Here is a 14,842-nt window from a genome sequence, read left to right on the forward strand (position 1 = left end):
TGATTGTTCCCATGGTTACACAAACCCCTCCCCAGAAATTGATATATATTATAGAAAGAACAACAGATAACTGTATGACATATTCAGTTTCACTTGTAAATGTATCAGCACAATTCAGCCTGTGATATGTCATGCAAATTTTTTTTTTCTCTTTTGAACATTTTTTAAAAGAGAACAAATTTGGAGTCTGGTAATGGCAGAGTGGCTTGTTTTGGACCAACTGTCTCACAGATTAAAAAAAAATCTGGAGAGAATATTAGACATGAACTATTTGGAAGCATAATCTGCAGAGTATTCAAACTGTCAAAAGAACACAATCACACTAGGTGCAATCCATATTTATATGGCTTTTACTCTGAAGACATTACCCAGGAAATTTGATGTGAGGTAGCTAAAGCACAAGCAGAAATCTCAAATCATATTGGCTTGGGGTACCAGAGAATGGATTTGGGGCTTTCCAGAGCGGCTAAAATTTGAATGAAGAAGTCCCAAAAAGAGGAGCATCACACAAAGGTGAGCCCCAATTTTTACGTACTAACTCCCATTAAATACATAGATGACCTTTGAATTGCACATGTACAGAAAAAAAATAAGAAAACAAAAAGCAACAGAAATACGGCAGAAAATTGGAACAGAGATTTTAGCCAATTCTTACCATAAGGGCAACAGAGTTTGGAGGTTGAATTCAATAAAGTTACAGGATCTTCATAAATATCTTAGGCTTTCTATAGAAACTTCCAAAAGAGTATGCCTCAGGAATAAAGACTATGTCCAAGGATTTAACCTAAGACTAAGGGTAAAACTGAATCAGACTCACTAACAAAGTATTAAGTGAAGGCTCTAAAAGTTCAAGATGATCTGGCTATAATTTAACTGTCAGCTAGAAAATAAATCAAAATATCTTTAGGAAGAAGATAAGAGAATCAAAAATCTCTTAAAATATCATCAGTGTTATCCATTATACAATCAAATATTATTAAAAGTGTGAATAAAGAGAAAAATGTAACACAAAGTTGTACGAAATAAGTAAATAGGAATAGATACCATAATGACTCAGATGTTGAATAAGCAAAGAAGGATTATTAAAAGCTGTCAAAATTTGTTCAAAGACTTAAAAGAAAAGGTGGTCAAGATAAGTGGGCAAATTGGCATCCCAAGGCAAAAACTAAAACGATGAAAAAGAATCAAATGGAAATTCTAGGACCGAAAAGTATACTCTTTGAAATGAAAAATCAATGGCTTGGAGCTGGTAAAAAAAAATGGTTAACAAAGTTGGAGACAGAGTGATACAAATTATCCCATCTGGGAAAAAAGTAAAGATAAAGAAAATTTTTAGAACATTATCAACCATGTTGACTGAACACATTTATAAAACACTGCATGCAATAATTTCAGAAAAAACATACTTTGAGGTATACATAGAATTTTAAGATAGATCAGTGCTGGACCATAAAATGTCTTAATAAATTTCACATATTTAAATCTAACAGGATTTCTTTTTTGGCCATAATGAAAATTAGTTAGAAATCAACAATAATAGAATATCTGAGAAACTCCCACATTTTTGGAATTTAAACAGCACATGACTGAGTAACCCATGGATTAAGGGAAAAATCACAGAAAAATTATAGAATACTTCAAACTAAGTGAACATGAAGACAGAACATAAAAATTTAATGCTCAGCACCCAACTCAAGAAGGAATATTTCAAAAATGACAGCAGTACCTTTTTATGATATAACAGCAATTAAAGCATCCTCCAAATCTCTATCTTGAGTGTTGCCCCTTTAATAATAATTGTATCATAAATATGAATTAAACCTAAATCCAACTGTGAAAAAAAAAAAATCATGAGATGGAGCAAAAGTAGTGCTTTGGGGGACATTTATAACTTCAAATGTTTATATTATAAAGAAGAAAGATATAAAACCAATTATCTATAATTTACTGTAAGAAGTTAGCCAGATAGACTTAATTGATATTTATGGGATATTCCATCCATAAGCAGAAGAATACACTTTCTTCTCAAGTGAACATGGAACATTCTCCAGGATAGATCACATCTTGGGTCACAAATCAAGCCTTGGAAAATTTAAGAAAACTGAAATCATATCAACCATCTTTTCTGACCACAACACTATGAGATTAGAAATCAAATACAGGAAAAAAAAAACCTGAAACAACACAAACACACGGAGGATAAACAATATGTTACTAAATAACCAATGGATCACTGAAGAAATCAAAGGGGAAATCAAAAACTACCTAGAAACAAATGACAACAAAACCATGAAGATCCAAAGCCCATGGGACAAAGCAAAAGAAGTTCTAAGAGGAAAGTTTAGAGCAATACAATCTTACCTCATGAAACAAGAAAAATCTCAAACTACCTAACCTTACACCTAAAGCAACTAGAGGAAGAAGAACAAACAAAATCCAAAGTTAGTAGAAGGAAAGAAATCATAAAAATCAGATCAGAAATAGAAACAAAGAAAACAATACAAAGATCAATGAAACTGAAAGCTTGTTCTTTGAGAAGATAAACAAAATACATAAAACTTTAGCCACACTCATCAAGAAAAAAAGGGAGAAGACTCAAATCCATAAAATTAGAAATGAAAAAGGAGAAGTTACAACAGACACCAGCGAAATACAAAGGATCAGAGGAGAATACTACAAGCAATTATATGCCAATAAAATGGACAACCTAGACTAAATGGACAAATTCTTAGAAACCTAAACCTTCCAACACTGAACAAGGAAGAAACAGAAAATATGAACAGACAAATCACAAGTAATGAAATTGAAACCGTGCTTAAAACTCTTCCAACAAACAAAAGTCCAGGACCAGATGGCTTCACAGGCTATTTCTATCAAATATTTAGAGAAGAGCTAACACCCATCCTTCTCAAACTCTTGAAAAAATTGCAGAGGGTGAAGCACTCCCAAATTCATTCCATAAGGCCACCATCACCCTGATACCAAAACCAGAAAAAAATCACAAAAAAAGAAAATTACAGGGCTTCCCTGGTGGCGAAGTGGTTGACAGTCTGCCTGCTGATGCAGGGGACACAGGTTCGTGCCCCGGTCTGGAAAGATCCTACATGCCGCGGAGCGGCTGGGCCCGTGAACCATGGCCGCTGAGCCTGTGAGTCCGGAGCCTGTGCTCTGCAATGGGAGAGGCCACAACGGTGAGAGGCCCATGTAACACACACACACACACACACACAAAAGAAAATTACAGGCCAATATCACATGAACATAGATGCAAAAATCCTCAACAAAATACTAGCAAACAGAATCAAACAACACATTAAAAGGATCATACATCATGATCAAGTGGGATTTATCCCAGGGATGCAAGGATTCTTCAATATACTCAAATCAATGTGATACACCATATTGACAAATGCAAGAATAAAAGAGCATGATCATCTCAAGAGATGCAGGAAAACCTTTTGACAAAATTCAACACTGATTTATGATAAAAATTCTCCAGAAAGTGGGCACAGAGGGAACCTATCTCAAGACAATAAAAGCCATATACGACAAACCTACAGCAAACATCATCCTCAATGGTGAAAAACTGAAAGCATTTCCTCTAAGATCAGGAACAAGACAAGGATGTCCATTCTCACCACTTTTATTCAACATAGTTTTGGAAGTCCTTGCCATGGCAATCAGAGAAGAAAAAGAAATAAAAGGAATCCAAATTGGAAAAGAAGTAAACCTGTCACTTTTTGCAGATGACATGATACTATACACAGAAAATCCTAAAGATGCTACCATAAACCTACTAGAGCTAATCAATGAATTTGGTAAAGTAGCAGGATACAAAATTAATGCACAAAAATCTCTTGCGTTCCTATACACTAATGATGAAAAATCTGAAAGAGAAATTAAGGAAACACTCCCATTTACCACTGTAAATAAAAGAATGAAATACCTAGGAATAAACCTACCTAAGGAGACATAAGACCTGTATGCAGAAAACTAAAAGACACTAATGAAAGAAATTAAAGATGATATAAACAAATGGAGAGATATACCATGTGCTTGGATTGGAAGAATCAACATTGTGAAAATTACTCTACTACCCAAAGCAATCTACAGATTCAATACAATCCCTATCAAACTACCAATGGCATTCTTCACAGAATTAGAATAAAAAATTTTACAATTCATATGGAAACACAGAAGACTCCGAATAGCCAAAACAATCTTGAGAAAGAAAAATGGAGCTGGAGGAATCAGGCTCCTGGACTTCAGACTATACTATGAAGCTATAAAAATCAAGGCAGTATGGTACTGGCACAAAAGCAGAAATACAGATCAATAGGATAGAAAGCCCAGAGATAAACACATGCATATACGGTCACCTTATTTCTGAAAAAGGAGGCAAGAATATACAATGGAGAACAGATACCCTCTTCAATAAGTGCTGCTGGTAAAACTGGACAGCAACATGTAAAAGATTGAAATTAGAACACTCCGTAACACCACATACAAAAATAAACTCAAAATGGATTAAAGACCTAAATGTAAGGCTAGACACTATAAAACTCTTAGAGGAAAACATAGGCAGAACACTCTATGACATGAATCACAGCAAGATCATTTTTGATCAACCTCCTAGAGAAGTGGATATAAAAACAAACATAAATAAATGGGACCTAATGAAACTTAAGAGCTTTTACACAGCAAAGGAAACCATAAACAAGACAAAAAGACAACACTCACAATGGGAGAAAACATTTGGAAATGAAGCAACTGACAAAGGATTGATCTCCAAAATTTATAATCAGCTCATGCAATTCAATATCAAAAAAAACAAAAAATCCAATCCAAAAATGGGCAGAAGACCTAAATAGACATTTCTCCAAAGAAGATATACAGATTGCCAACAAACACATGAAAGGATGCTCAACATCACTAATCATTAGAGAAATGCAAATCAAGACTACAGTTTTTTTGTTTTATTTTGGTTTTTGGTGGGGCTAATGGTGGACTCTGGGAGGGCTCACGCCAAGGAGTAGTTCCCAGAACTTCTGCTGCCAGTGTCCTTTTCCTCACGGTGACCACAGCCACACCCTGCCTCTGCAGGAGACCCTCCAACACTAGCAAGGGGAAGAGAGTAAGAAGCCTTCAAAGAAACATTGCCCATGACCTGAGAAGGAAACAAAATGTGCAAGGAGAAGCCATTCTGCTAGTCTTAAGGTCATTCTCATCAAGAGTTGCTGTAGAGGCCTTCCAGGAAGATGGCGGAAGAGTAAGACGCGGAGATCACCTTCCTCCCCACAGACACATCAGAAATACATCTACACGTGGAACAACTCCTACAGAACATCTACTGAACGCTGGCAGAAGACCTCAGACCTCCCAAAAGGCAAGAAACTCCACACGTACCTGGGTAGGGGAAAAGAAAAAAGAATAAATAGAGACAAAAGAATAGGGACGGGACCTGCACCAGTGGGAGGGGAGCTGTGAAGGAACAAACGTTTCCACACACTAGAAACCCCCTCACAGGTGCAGATTGCGGGTGGCGGAGGTTGGAAGCTTCGGGGCCGCGGAGGAGAGCGCAGCCACAGGGGTGCGGAGGGCAAAGCGGAGAGACTCCCACACAGAGGTTCGGTGCCGACCAGCACTAACCAGCCGAAGAAGCTTGTCTGCTCATCCAACGGGGAGAGCGGGCCTGGGAGCTGAGGCTCGGGCTTCGGTCAGAGCGCAGGGAGAGGACTGGCGGCGTGAACACAGCCTGAAGGGGTTAGTGCGCCACGGCTAGCCGGGAGGGAGGCCGGGAAAAAGTCTGGAGCTGCCGAAGAGGCAAGAGACTTCTTCTTCCCTCTTTGTTTCCTGGTGCGCGAGGAGAGGGGATTAAGAGTGCTGCTTAAAGGGGCTCCAGAGACGGGCATGAGCCGCAGCTAACAGCGCGGACCACAGAGACAGGCAAGAGACGCTAAGACTGCTGCTGCTGCCACCAAGAAGCCTGTGTGAAAGCACAGGTCACCATCCACATGTTCCCTCCCGGGAGCCTGTGCAGCCCGCCACTGCCAGGGTCCCGGGATCCAGGACAATTTCCCCAGAAGAATGCACAGCGCACCTCAGGCTGCTACAACGTCACGCCGGCCTCTGCCGCTGGAGGCTGGCCCCGCACTCCGTCCCCCTCGCTACCCCCGGCCTCAATGAGCCAAAGCCCCCAAATCAGCGGCTCCTTTAACCCTGTTCTGTCTGAGCGAAGAACAGACGCCCTCCGGCAACCTACACGCAGAGGCGGGGCCAAATCCAAAGCTAAGCCCCAGGAGCTGTGCGAACAAAGCCCCAGGAGCTGTGCGAAAAAATCGCTCCCTGCAGCGTCAGGAGCAGCGGATTAAATCTCCACAATCAACTTGATGTACCCTGCATCTGTGGAATACCTGAATAGACAACGAATCATCCCAAATTGAGGAGGTGGACTTTGAGAGCAAGATTTAATATTTTTTCCCCTTTTCCTCTTTTTCTGAGTGTGTATGTGTATGCTTCTGTGTGAGATTTTCTCTGTATAGCTTTGCTTTCACCATTTGTCGTAGGGTTCTATCCATCCATTTTTTTTTTGTTTTCGTTTTTGTATTTTTCTACTCTTTAAAAAAACTTTTTTCTTTATAATTATCTTTTTATTTTAACAACTTTATTTTATTTTACCTTACTTTATTTTCTTTTATCCTCTTTCTTTCTTTCTATTTTTCTTCCTTTCATTCTGAGCCATGTGGATGAAAGGCTCTTGGTGCTGCAGCCAGCACTCAGTGCTATACCTCTGAGGTGGGAGAGCCAACTTCAGGACACTGGTCCACAAGAGACCTCCCAGCTCCACATAATATCAAACGGCAATAATCTCCCAGAGATCTCCATCTCAACACCAACACGCAGCTTCACTCAACGACCAGCAAGCTACAGTGCTGGACACCCTATGCCAAACAACTAGCAAGACAGGAACACAAATACAACCATTACCAGAGAGGCTGCCTAAAATCATAATAAGTCCACAGACACCCCAAAACACACCACCAGACATAGCCCTGCCCACCAGAAAGAAAAGATCCAGGCTCATCCACCAGAACACAGGCACTAGTCCCCTCCACCAGGAAGCCTACACAACCCACTAAACCAACTTTAGCCACTGGGGACAGACACCAAAAACAACGTGATCTACGAACCTGCAGCCTGCAAAAAGGAGACCCTAAACACAGTAAGATAAGCAAAATGAGAAGACAGAAAAACACACAGCAGATGAAGGAGCAAGATAAAAACCCACCAGACCTAACACATGAAGAGGAAATAGGCAGTCTCCCTGAAAAACAATTCAGAATAATGATAGTAAAGATGATCCAAAATCTTAGAAATAGAATAGACAAAATGCAAGAAACATTTAACAAGGACCTAGAAGAACTAAAGATGAAACAAACAACGATGAACATCACAATAAATGAAATTACAAATACTCTAGAAGGGATCAATAACAGAATAACTGAGGCAGAAGAACGGATAAGTGACCGGGAAGATGAAATAGTGGAAATAACTACTGCAGAGCAGAATAAAGAAAAACGAATGAAAAGAACTGAGGACAGTCTCAGAGACCTCTGGAACAATATTAAACACACCAACATTCGAATTATAGGGGATCCAGAAGAAGAAGAGAAAAAGAAAGGGACTGAGAAAATATTTGAGGAGATTATACATGAAACTTCCCTAATATGGGAAAGGAAATAGCTAATCAACTCCAGGAAGCACAGAGACTCCCATACAGGATAATCCAAGGAGAAACACGCCAAGACACATATTAATCAAACTGTCAAATATTAAATACAAAGAAAATATATTAAAATCAGCAAGGGAAAAACAACAAATTACACACAAGGGAATCCCATCAGGTTAACAGCTGATTTTTCAGCAGAAACTCTGCAAGCCAGAAGGGACTGGCAGGACATATTTAAAGTGATGAAGGAGAAAAACCTGCAACCAAGATTACTCTACAAAGCAAGGATCTCATTCAGATTTGACGGAAAAATTAAAACCTTTAGAGACAAGCAAAAGCTGAGAGTTCAGCACCACCAAACCAGCTTTACAACAAATGCTAAAGGATCTTCTCTAGGCAAGAAACAAAGAGAAGGAAAAGACCTATAATAACAACACCAAAACAATTAAGAAAATGGGAATATGAACATACACATCGATAATTACCTTAAATGTAAATGGATTAAATGCTCCCACCAAAAGACACAGATTGGCTGAATGGATACAAAAACAAGACCCATATACATGCTGTCTACAAGAGACCCACTTCAGACCTAGAGACACATACAGACTGAAAGTGAGGGGACGGAAAAAGATATTCCATGCAAATGGAAACCAAATGAAAGCTGGAGTAGCAATTCTCATATCAGACAAAATAGACTTTAAAATAAAGACTATTACAATAGAAAAAGAGGGACACTACATAATGACCAAGGGATTGATCCAAGAAGAAGATATAACAATTGTAAGTATTTATGAACCCAACATAGGAGCACCTCAATAAATAAGGAAAATACTAACAGCCATAAAACAGGAAATCGACAGTAACACATTCACAGTGGGGGACTTTAACACCCCACTTTCACCAATGGACAGATCATCCAAAATGAAAATAAATAAGGAAACACAAGCTTTAAATTGTACATTAAACAAGATGGACTTAATTGATATTTATAGGACATTCCATCCAAAAACAACAGAATACACATTTTTCTGAAGTGCTCATGGAACATTCTCCAGGATAGATCATATCTTGGGTCACAAATCAAGCCTTGGTAAATTTAAGAAAATTGAAATTGTATCAAGTATCTTTTCCAACCACAACGCTATGAGACTAGATATCAATTACAGGAAAAGATCTGTAAAAAATACAAACACATGGATGCTAAACAATACACTACTTAATAACAAAGTGATCACTGAAGTAATCAAAGAGGAAATCAAAAAGTACCTAGAAACAAATGACAATGGAGACACGACGACCCAAAACCTATGGGATGCAGCAAAAGCGGTTCTAAGAGGGAAGTTTATAGCAATACAATCCTACCTTAAGAAACAGGAAACATCTCGAGAAAACAACTTAACCTTGCACATAAAGCAATTAGAGAAAGAAGAACAAAAAAACCACAACGTTAGCAGAACGAAAGAAATCATAAATATCAGATCAGAAATAATTGAAAAAGAAATGAAGGAAACGATAGCAAAGATCAATAAAACTAAAAGCTGGTTCTCTGAGAAGATAAACAAAATTGATAACCTATTAGCCAGACTCATGAAGAAAAAAAGTGAGAAGACTCAAATCAATAGAATTAGAAATGAAAAAGGAGAAGTAACAACTGACACTGCAGAAATACAAAAGATCATGAGAGATTACTACAAGCAACTCTATGCCAATAAAATGGACAACCTGGAAGAAATAGACAAATTCTTAGAAATGCACAACCTGCCAAGACTGAATCACAAAGAAATAGAAAATATGAACAGACCAATCACAAGCACTGATTGAAACTGTGATTAAAAATCTTCCAACAAATAAAAGCCCAAGACCAGATGGCTTCACAGGCGAATTCTATCAAACATTTAGAGAAGAGATAATACCTATCCTTCTCAAACTCTTCCAAAATATAGCAGACAGAGGAACACTCCCAAACTCATTCTACAATCCCACCATCACCCTGATACCAAAACCAGACAAGGATGTCACAAAGAAAGAAAACTACAGGCCAATATCGCTGATGAACATAGATGCAGAAATCCTCAACAAAATACTGGCAAACAGATCCAACAGCACATTAAAAAGATCATACACCATGATCAAGTGGGGTTTATTCCAGGAAAGCAAGGATTCTTCACTATATGCAAATCAATCAATGTGATACACCATATTAACAAACTGAAGGAGAAAAACCATACCACCTCAATAGATGCAGAGAAAGCTTTCGACAAAATTCAACACCCATTTATGATAACAACCCTACAGAAAGTAAGCATAGAGGGAACTTTCCTCAACATAATAAAGGCCATATATGACAAACCCACAGCCAATATCATCCTCAATGGTGAAAAACTGAAAGCACTTCCACTAAGATCAGGAACAAGACAAGGTTGCCAACTCTCACCACTCTTATTCAACATAGTTTTGGAAGTTTTAGCCACAGCAATCAGAGAAGAAAAGGAAATAAAAGGAATCCAAATTGGAAAAGAAGAAGTAAAGTTGTCACTGTTTGCCGATGACATGATGCTATACATAGAGAATCCTAAAGATGCTACCAGAAAACTACTAGAGCTAATCAATGACTTTGGTAAAGTAGCAGGATACAAAATTAATGCACAGAACTCTCTGGCATTCCTATACAGTAATGATGAAAAACCTGAAAGTGAAATCAAGAAAACACTCCCATTTACCACTGCAACAAAAAGAATAAAATATCTAGGAATAAACCTACCTAAGGAGACAAAAGACCTGTATGCAGAAAATTATAAGACACTGATGAAAGAAAGTAAAGATGATACAAATAGATGGAGAGATATACCATGTTCTTGGATTGGAAGAATCAACATTGTGAAAATGACTCTACTACCCAAAGCAATCTACAGATTCAGTGCAATCCCTATCAAACTACCACTGGCATTTTTCACAGAACTAGAACAAAAAATTTCACAGTTTGTATGGAAACACAAAAGACCCCAAATAGCCAAAGCAATCTTGAGAACGAAAAACGGAGCTGGAGGAATCAGCTGCCTGACTTCAGACTATACCACAAAGCTACAGTAATCAAGACCGTATGGTACTAGGACAAAAGCAGAAATATAGATCAATGGAACAGGACAGAATGCCCAGAGATAAACCCACGCACATATGGTCACCTTATCTTTGATAAATGAGGCAGGAATGTACAGTGGAGAAAGGACAACCTCTTCAATAAGTGGAGCTGGGAAAACTGGACAGCTACATGTAAAAGAATGAAATTAGAGTACTCCCTCACACCAAACACCAAAATAAACTCAAAATGGATTAAAGACCTGAATGTAAGGCCAGATACTCTAAAACTCTTAGAGGAGAACACAGGCAGAACACTCTATGACATAAATCACAGCAAGCTCCTTTTTGACCCACTTCCTAGAGAAATGGAAATAAAAACAAAAATAAACAAATGGGACCTAATGAAACTTCAAAGCTTTTGCACAGCAAAGGAAACCATAAACAAGACCAAAAGACAACCCGCAGAATGGGAGAAAATAGTTGCAAATGAAGCAACTGACAAAGGAATAATCTCCAAAATTTACAAGCAGCTCATGCAGCTCAATAACAGAAAAACAAACAACCTAATCCAACAATGGGCAGAAGACCTAAATAGACATTTCTACAAAGAAGATATACAGAGTGCCAACAAACACATGAAAGAATGCTCAACGTCATTAATCATTAGAGAAATGCAAATCAAAACTACAATGAGATGTCATCTCACACCGGTCAGAATGGCCATCATCAAAAAATTTAGAAACAATACATGCTGGAGAGGGTGTGGAGAAAAGGGAACACTCTTGCACTGCTCTTGGGAATGCGAATTGGTACAGCCACTATGGACAACAGTATGGCGGTTCCTTAAAAAACTACAAATAGAACTACCATATGACCCAGCAATCCCACTACTGGGCATATACCCTGAGAAAACCATAATTCAGAAAGAGTCATGTACCAAATGTTCATTGCAGCTCTATTTACAATAGCCAGGAGATGGAAACAACGTAAGTGTCCATCACTGGATGAATGGATAAAGAAAATATGGCACATATATACTATGGAATATTACTCAGCCATAAAAAGAAACGAAATTGAGCTATTTGTAATGAGGTGGATGGACCTAGAGTCTGTCATACAGAGTGAAGTAAGTCAGAAAGAGAAAGACAAATACCATATGCTAACACATATATATGGAATTTAAGGAAAAAAATGTCATGAAGAACTTAGGGGTAAGACAGGAATAAAGACACAGACCTACTGGAGAATGGACTTGAGGATATGGGGGGGGGAAGGGTAAGCTGTGACAAAGTAAGAGAGTGGCATGGACATATATACACTACCAAACGTAAAACAGATAGCTAGTGGGAAGCAGCGACATAGCACAGGGAGATCAGCTCGGTGCTTTGTGACCACCTGGAGAGGTGGGATAGGGAGGGTGGGAGGGAGGGAGACGCAAGAGGGAAGAGATATGGGAACATATGTATATGTATAACTGATTCACTTTGTTATAAAGCAGAAACTAACACACCATTGTAAAGCAATTATACTCCAATAAAGATGTAAAAAAATAAAAAGAGTAAAGGGACACAAAAACTAAGCACAAGACGTAATTTTTGATTGGACCATGGACCAGAATCTTTCCCCTTTTTTGCTATAAAGGACATTATTTGGACAACTGCCAAGTATAAATAAAGTAAGACATACTGATGTAAAAAAACAATAAATCCCCCCCCCAAAGAAAAGAGTTTCTGTATATTTAGTTTTAGTTTTGGTGTGTTGGTGGAGGGTGGTGAGCTCAGGCACTTCCTATTCTGCCATCGTGATCCCTCCCTTTCCTGAAATCTCAAATGTGGTTCTTGTAGTGGTAGCTGGATGACTTAGTATGGTCTATTTCTCTGAGACTCAATGTCCTGATTTGTGATATTTGTAAAATAAAATTATATGTACCTCAAATTACTTCCTATAAATATAAAATGAATCAAGTGATTTTAAAAAAAATCAAGACTACAATGAGGTACCACCTCACAGCAGTCAGTTAGGCCATCATCAAAAAATCTACAAACAATAAATGCTGGAGAGGGTGTGGAGAAAAGGGAACACTCTTGCACTGTTGGTGAGAATGTAAATTGATACAGCCACTATGGACAACAGTATGGAGGTTCCTTAAAAAACTACAAATAGAACTACCATATGACCCAGCAATCCCACTACTGGGCATATACCCTGAGAAAACCATAATTCAAAAAGAGACATGTACCATAATGTTCACTGAAGCTCTATTTACAATAGCCAAGACGTGGAAGCAACCTAAGTGTCCATCGACAGATGAATGGATAAAGAAGGTGTGGCACATATATACAATGGAATATTAGCCATAAAAAGAAACGAAATTGAGTTATTTGTAGAGAAGTGGATGGACCTAGAGTCTGTCCTACAGAGTGAAGTAAGTCAGAAAGAGAAAAACAAATACTGTATGCAAGGTTCTGAAGTACTTAGGGGCAGGACAGGAATAAAGACTCAGATGTAAAGAATGGACTTGAGGACACGCGGAGTGGGAAGGTTAAGCTGGGACGAAGCAAGACAGTGGCACGGACATATATGCACTACCAAATGTAAAATAGATAGCTAGTGGGAAGCAGCCACATAGCACATGGAGATCAGCTCGGTGCTTTGTGACCACCTAGAGGGGTGGGAAAAGGAGGGTGGGAGGGAGATGCAAGAGGGAGGAGATATGGGGATATATGTATATGTATAGCTGATTCACTTTGTTATAAAGCAGAAACTAACACACCATTGTAAGCAATTATACTCCAGTAAAGATGTTAAAAAATATATAGACAAAGATACGTTGAAAATAAATAGTTGTAAAATATATATACAAACAATAAAAATCAGAATACTGGAGTGGCTATAATGATAGCAGATAAAACTTCTTTCAAGATAAGAAAGGTTACAAGAAATAGAGGTATTTCATAATGATAAAAGGCTCAACTAATCAGGAAGAAAGTGCAATCATAAATATATATGTGCCTAACAATGGAATTTTAAAATATCTGAAGTAAAATTTGACAAAATCAAAGGGAGAAATGGACACTTTCACAGTCCTTGTTAGAGATTTTAACAGCCCTTTCTCAGGAATTTATAAAAACCACTGGACAAAAAAAAATTAGCAAAGAAAGAGAAGCTCTGTACAGTATACTATAAAGCACCTTAACCTAATTGATATTTATGGAAAGCTAATCCATATAAATGCATAATGCACATTCTTCTCACTGGAATTGGGCATATGCTGTGGTACAAAACAATAAAATTTAAAAGGCTGAAATGATATACTGTGTTCTCTGGCAACAACAGAATTAAACTATATGTCAGTAATGATAACATACCTAGGAAAGCCCCAAATATTTGAAAATTAAAGGACATAGTTCTAAATAAGCAATGGTTCATAGAAGAAAACACAAATGAAATAAGAATATATTTTAAATAGAATTGTGGGAGAGATTAAAGCAGTACTTAGAGATAAACTTGTAAACCAAAAGCTAATTTTAAAAAGTATCAACAAAATTGATAAATATCTATCTAGACTGACCAAGAAAAATGAAAGAATACAGAAATAACAGCCAAGAATAAGAGAAGAGACAGTATTGTGTTCCTAAATGATAAAAGAGAAAAAGCAAAATATTATGGACATTCACACAAATAAATTTGACAACTTAGATGAAACGTACATGTTTCTCAAAGGCACAAATTACCAAAATTAACCCAAGAAGAAGTTGATACCTGAATAACTTTATATCAATTAAAACAATTGAACTGGTAGTTTAAAACTTTCCAAAAAAGAAAACTCCTGAACCACAAAAATAATGTTAATTATGTGACCTGATGGAGATATTAGCTAATCCTATGGTGATAAACATATATGTGTATGAAATCAACACATGTACACCTTAACCTTAAACAATGCTAAATTTTAATTATATCTCAATAAAGCTGAAAAAAAGAAATTTCCAGGATCAGATTACTTTGCTGGTAAATTCAACCAAACTTTTA

This window comes from Orcinus orca, chromosome X (assembly GCF_937001465.1).
Source record: "Orcinus orca chromosome X, mOrcOrc1.1, whole genome shotgun sequence".
Lineage (NCBI taxonomy): Eukaryota > Metazoa > Chordata > Mammalia > Artiodactyla > Delphinidae > Orcinus > Orcinus orca.